Below are 5618 nucleotides of genomic sequence, written 5' to 3' on the forward strand. Positions count from 1 at the left end.
GATTTAAAGAAGAAATATTCATCCATATGGGTAGGAGGGGTGAAGATGGGGAGCTGGGATGGAGAAGACATGGTGTGGTGGAGGCAAGGTGGTGGTAGCAAGGCAATGGCTGCAGCTAGTGTAACAAGCGATACCACATTCATGTTTGGCAGACAAAAACTGGGAGGGCAAACTGGGGAGCAATCCCAGCTCCAGGCTATCTATACCACACTGTTCATGGTTCCAGCGCCAGGAAAATAAAGCCTCATAACTTCTGGCTGTGGAAACCAGTGGGGTTTGGGGCAGTGGAAGAAACTGTCTGTCTTTCAGGAGAGTTCATTTAGATTGCCCCCTTGGTCCTAGAATGCATGCAAACCCACCCACTCTGGGAACCATGACTAGGGCAAAAGCTAGTGGGGCTCCAGTCCCATAGGGGAAGCAGGTGAAGTGACTGGAAAAGGGGCAAGTGCTGAGCAAGTGGCATTGTTTCCTCTCTAACCCCTTCCCCACATACAGCAACACAAGGTGGTGAAACGGGTCACTCCACACTGATGAATGCCTAAGGCTCTGCCCTTTACAATGTAACAGGTTGGGCAGCTCGACCTAATACACAGAAGCAAACACAAGGAGGCTTTCAAATGGTGGAGACAAAGAGGTATGGCCGAAATGAAAGAAGAAATCAAAACTCCAGAAGGAATTAAGTGAAAAGGAGCTATCCAACCTATTAGACTCAGAGTTCAAAACACTGATGATAACGATGCTCAGAGAAATGATTGAGTATGGCAAATGCATAAGGGAAGAAATGAAGGCTATACTACGTGAAATAAAGAAAAATCCACATTGAACTAATAGTGAAGGGAAGGAAGCTGGGGTTCAAATCAATGAATTGAAACATAAGAACGAAATAAACAGACAATAAGTACAGAAGGAAGAAACAAGAATTCAAAGAGAGACAGAGAGAGAGAGAGAGAGAGAGAGAGAGAGAGAGAGAGAGAATAAGACGACTCTGGGACATCTCCAAAACTGCCAACATCTGAATCATAGGGATGCCAGAAGGAGAAAAGGAAGAGCAAGAAATTGAAAAATTGTTTTAAAAAATAATGAAAGAAAAGTTTCCTAATTTGGTGAAGAAAATATGCATACAATTCCAGGAAGCACAGAGTCCCAAACAAGTTGGACCCAAAGAGCACCACATCAAGACAGATCATAATTAAAATGCCAAGGGCTAAAGATAGAGAATCATAAAAGCAGTAAATGAAAAGAAGAGAGTTATCTACAAAGGAGTTCCCATAAGACTATCAGCTGATTTCTCAAAAGAAACTTTGCAGGCAGAAACGGACTGATAAGTATTCAATGTGATGAAAAGCAAGAACCTACAACCAAGACCACTCTATCCAGCAAAGTTTTCATTTAGAATGCAAGGGAAGATAAAGTGCTTCCCAGATAAGGTAAAGTTAAAGGAGTTCATCATCACCCAGCCATTATTGTATGAAATGGTAAAGGGACTTATTTAAGAAAAGGAAGATCAACACTATGAACAGTAAAATGACAACAAACTCACAACTATCAACATCTGAATCTAAAAAGGAAATACAAACTAATCACTAGAAGAGGAACAGACTCAAACATGAACACCATATGGAGGGTTATCAGTGGGGAGGGGTGAAGGGGGAGAAAGATACAAGGATTAAGAAGAATAACACAGGGAAACAATTTTTAACATAATTCCTGTTGAGTGATTTTTCAGGTGTTTTAGACTTAAATAGGCATGCTGATTTCAAAACTGCAGGTATTTTTCTTCTATCACATCAAATTTGTTCTGTACAGCTTATCATAATGTGACCACTCTAGGATGGATGGAGCCTGGATCAAGGGAAGCACTAGCTATCTTAGTAAAACAAGACGTGTGACTGTTCATAATTATTTCAGCATGCCGCGTTCCCTGTGAAGATAAAATCTGCTCCAGCAACTACCCTTTGACAAAGTGCTCCCCTCAGATTCACACAACCTCAGACACTAGTGCCAAGTCCCAGGAAAACACCCTTCAGAAAGAACGTGTGAGCCCACTCAGTTGACAGATTTTAGGCTTGGTTGCCGTTGTGATGATTGTGGCGTGGACATCTCTGCATTCCCAGTCAATATAAATGTTCAGAACTTTTCTCCATCAAAGTCAGTGAGGCTCATAGTATTTTGTCCTCTGCCACAGCATGTCAGGAAAATATACCAACCAACATGCCTGTCAGGTTTCTTATTTTCACAATGAGGCGGAGGTGCCTCATACACCCTAGGCTCGGGTGGAAGCCACTCTGTCCAGCAGAGGTTTCATGACCATGGTGGAACAAATCTACCCAGGACACTATATTATGTCTTGGGGAAGGAAGGTGTCTGTCTCTCTAGTGGAGAACAGTAGCCAGACCTCCGTCCCTCCTGCCTTTTATTGAGAAGAATACGCATGGGAGTTACAAGATCAAAATTTAGAAATCATCAATGGCTTTCAGGTGCCTGGATTATAATTGACAATAACAGATTACAAGCTAAAGTATAGCAGGGACTGGTCTGTACCAAGGTCTACCAAACATCTTAACCTCACACTGGCACTAGGTACAAGATTTCATATATTCCTTACTACAGATTGTTTCTACTTAATTAAGAGATAAATAAAAGAAGAGCAAGTTCTAAAGCATAATAAGTATTCTTTAAATCCAATTCCCATGGAAACCCTCTGAATAGTTTTAGGGTATGTCTCCCACGCAGCTGTTGTTGAGACTTAAAGACAAGCACAGCCGGAATGCCGGTGGCTGGTCATGCTCAAGCTGGGGCTACAATTCCCTAAACCACAAGGATCAGCTCCCTACACACAAAACTATTAAGAGGCTTGACTCATTCCTTCACCTCTTCGAATGTCACACTTTGTTGACCCCATACAACTGCATATACAAAAATGCTTGTGGACCCTTCTCTCAATCTGTCCCTCATTTGCCCCATAGAACTTACCACTTTCTATATTCTATTTCAGTTAGTTAAGTTGTTCATTAACTCCCCCATGAGATGAGTGTTCCACAAGGGTGGGGATTTTGTCCCACATGTGCCCAACACTTAACAGTGCATGGCTAACAGAGGGTGCTCAGTGCCCATGTATAGAAGGAATGAATGAATGGTTGGATCTGTGTCTGAATGCGTTTATGTGTGTCACACTACGTGTGTAGTAATGGGGCCTGGCATGAGGACGTGTGTCTCTGTGAGCCCATTTTTCATGTGTGTGTTTGTGTTTCCATGTCTCTGAGCTCCTTATTTCGGTGGGGCGAGAGGCTTTGAAGCTGTATCCATGTTCTCGATCCTCCTCTCTGTCCTGGCATCTGAATAAGAAAGGAAGAAGACCTGGCCCTCTTTGAGCCCCCTCTCATCTTCCCCCTTTCCCCAAAATATTGTAGATAAGCCCAACAGTGGGCCACACAGTGACCTTCCGGGGAAGCTCAAAACTCGCATTTTGTAGAATCCCCTGCCAGGGGTGATGAAGGGGAAAAAAAAGAGGGGTCATAGCAAAGCTAGGGGCGCTTCAGAGAAGTCATCTCAGCCCCCTTGTAAGTGTCCCGATCACCCAGCCTGAATGAGCTGAAGTGGCAAAAACTAGAACTGTAGTTAAACTTCAGGCAGGACTTCCTGACCCTGTGAAAGTGACATAAAAAATGGGTTGTGCAGGTTTATAGAAGTTAGGTTTTAACAAGTGAGAAGAGGACTCCACAGGGAGGAAATATGTCTGCTGGACCCTTGTGGTATTCCTCAGTTGGCGAATGACAATATCTTGATCACTAAAGGGCATGCAAGGGCATCTTAGATACAGCCTCAAAAGCAAAAGCCACAAGTCCAAACTGATTAATTTTATCACAACAGAACAAAGCATTCCTTTTCACCACAGGACAAAGTTAATAGGTGACAGAAAAAATTATGTGTAATCTCTAAAAGAAAGGACAGTTAATATCTAAACAATACAGAGAATTTATGCAGATCAACAAGAACAAGACAGAAATCCCTATAGAAAAAAAGAGCACAAGATGTGAACAACTTGCCGAATAACCACACAAGGCCACTTTCTTTTCCAAGGAAACACCAAATGGGAGATAATGCCAGTGCTGCAGGAGGGCCCAGAGACCCCGAGGCCCTGGAACGAGGGGCCAGGATCAGGGACAGGTCGAGGTCGTGGTCAAGGCCCTGGAGTTCGCAGAGGCAAGGCCAAGGACAAGGAGTGGATCCCTGTCACCAAGCTGGGTCGCATGGTCAATGACATGAAGATCAAGTCCCTGAAGGAGATCTACCTCTTCTCCTTGTCCATCAAGGAATCTGAGATCATTGACATTTTCTTGAGGGCATCCCTCAAGGGCAAGGTTTTAAAAATTATGCCTGTGCAAAAGCAGCCACACGCTGGCCAGAAGATCAGTTCAAGGCATTTGTTGCCATTAGGGACTACAATAAACATGTAGGCCTGGGTGTTAAATGCTCAAAGGTAGTAGCCACTGCCGTCCATGGGGCCATCAATCTGTCCAAGCTCTCTGCTGTCGCTGTGTGCTAAGGCTACTGGGGGAACAAGATCAGCAAGCTCCATACTGTCCTTTGCGAGATGACCAGGTGTTGTGGCTCTGTGCTGGTGTGCCTCAGCCCCTCCCCCAGGGACACTGAGATCATCTCAGCCCCAGTGCCCAAGAAGCTACTACTGATGGCCGGTATCGATGACTGCTGCACCTCAGCCAGGGGCTGCACTGCCACCCTGGGCAACTTCGCCAAGGCCACGTTCAATGTCATCTCTAAGACCTACAGCTATCTCACCCCCAACCTCTGGAAAGAAGCCATGTTCACCAAGTCTCCCTGTCAGGGATTCACTGACCATCTTGTTAAGACCTGCACTAGGTTTTCTGTGCAGAGGACCCAGGTCCCAGCTGTGCTTACCACATAATCTTATACAAGAAAAATAAAGTGAATTAAGCTTCTTAATAAAAAAAAGAGAGAGAGAAAGAAACACACAAGGCTATCAGATACATGATGAGTAATCAAAGAAATGCAGATGAGAACAAGAAGCTGTCATTTCCACCTAGTAGACTGGCAAAAGCAGAAAGCTAGATAATACCACGTGGGGGTGGGAATGTGGCAACAGCCATCCTGGAGGACAGTATGCTCTCTCCTGATGTCAAAGCAGCCTGTGACCCAGCAATTCTGCACCTAGGTGTCATCCTAAAGAAGAGGAGGGGCATGAGGGTGTCCACTTCAGGATCATTTACAATGGTGACCAGAGCTGGAGACAGCCTGCGTGTCCACCACACTGGAGAGAGTAACGAGGGGGCCCCACACCAAGGAGTCCTGTCCAGCTCTCAGATGTGAACTATACCTGCACATAGAAACACAGGGGGATGTTTAAAAACAGTGCTCACAGAGATGAGTTAGCAGTCACTGGAAAAAAATAGAAATTCATGAGCCCATACTGATAATAAATAAGTGCACACGTGCATGAAGAGGGAGAAGATGTGCGCTCTTGCCCAGGATGCAGAGCGCTGGCTAGAAGATGTGGAATGAACTCTGAAGATGGAAAATCAGGTTGTAAGCATCATGGTAAAGTCTGGGTCAGACAAAAGTTATCAATGGACACTGCA

At 44.6% G+C, this 5618-nt stretch overlaps 1 pseudogene; it reads left to right on the top strand.

Annotated features, from left to right (window-relative positions):
* The first annotated feature begins 4090 nt into the window (after positions 1-4090).
* LOC149994666 (small ribosomal subunit protein uS5-like) lies at positions 4091-4927 on the top strand (annotated as a pseudogene).
* Positions 4928-5618: the final 691 nt, after the last annotated feature.

The sequence above is a fragment of the Furipterus horrens genome, unplaced genomic scaffold, assembly GCF_987537825.1.
Source record: "Furipterus horrens unplaced genomic scaffold, mFurHor1.1.pri manual_scaffold_13, whole genome shotgun sequence".
Classification (NCBI taxonomy): Eukaryota; Metazoa; Chordata; class Mammalia; order Chiroptera; family Furipteridae; genus Furipterus; species Furipterus horrens.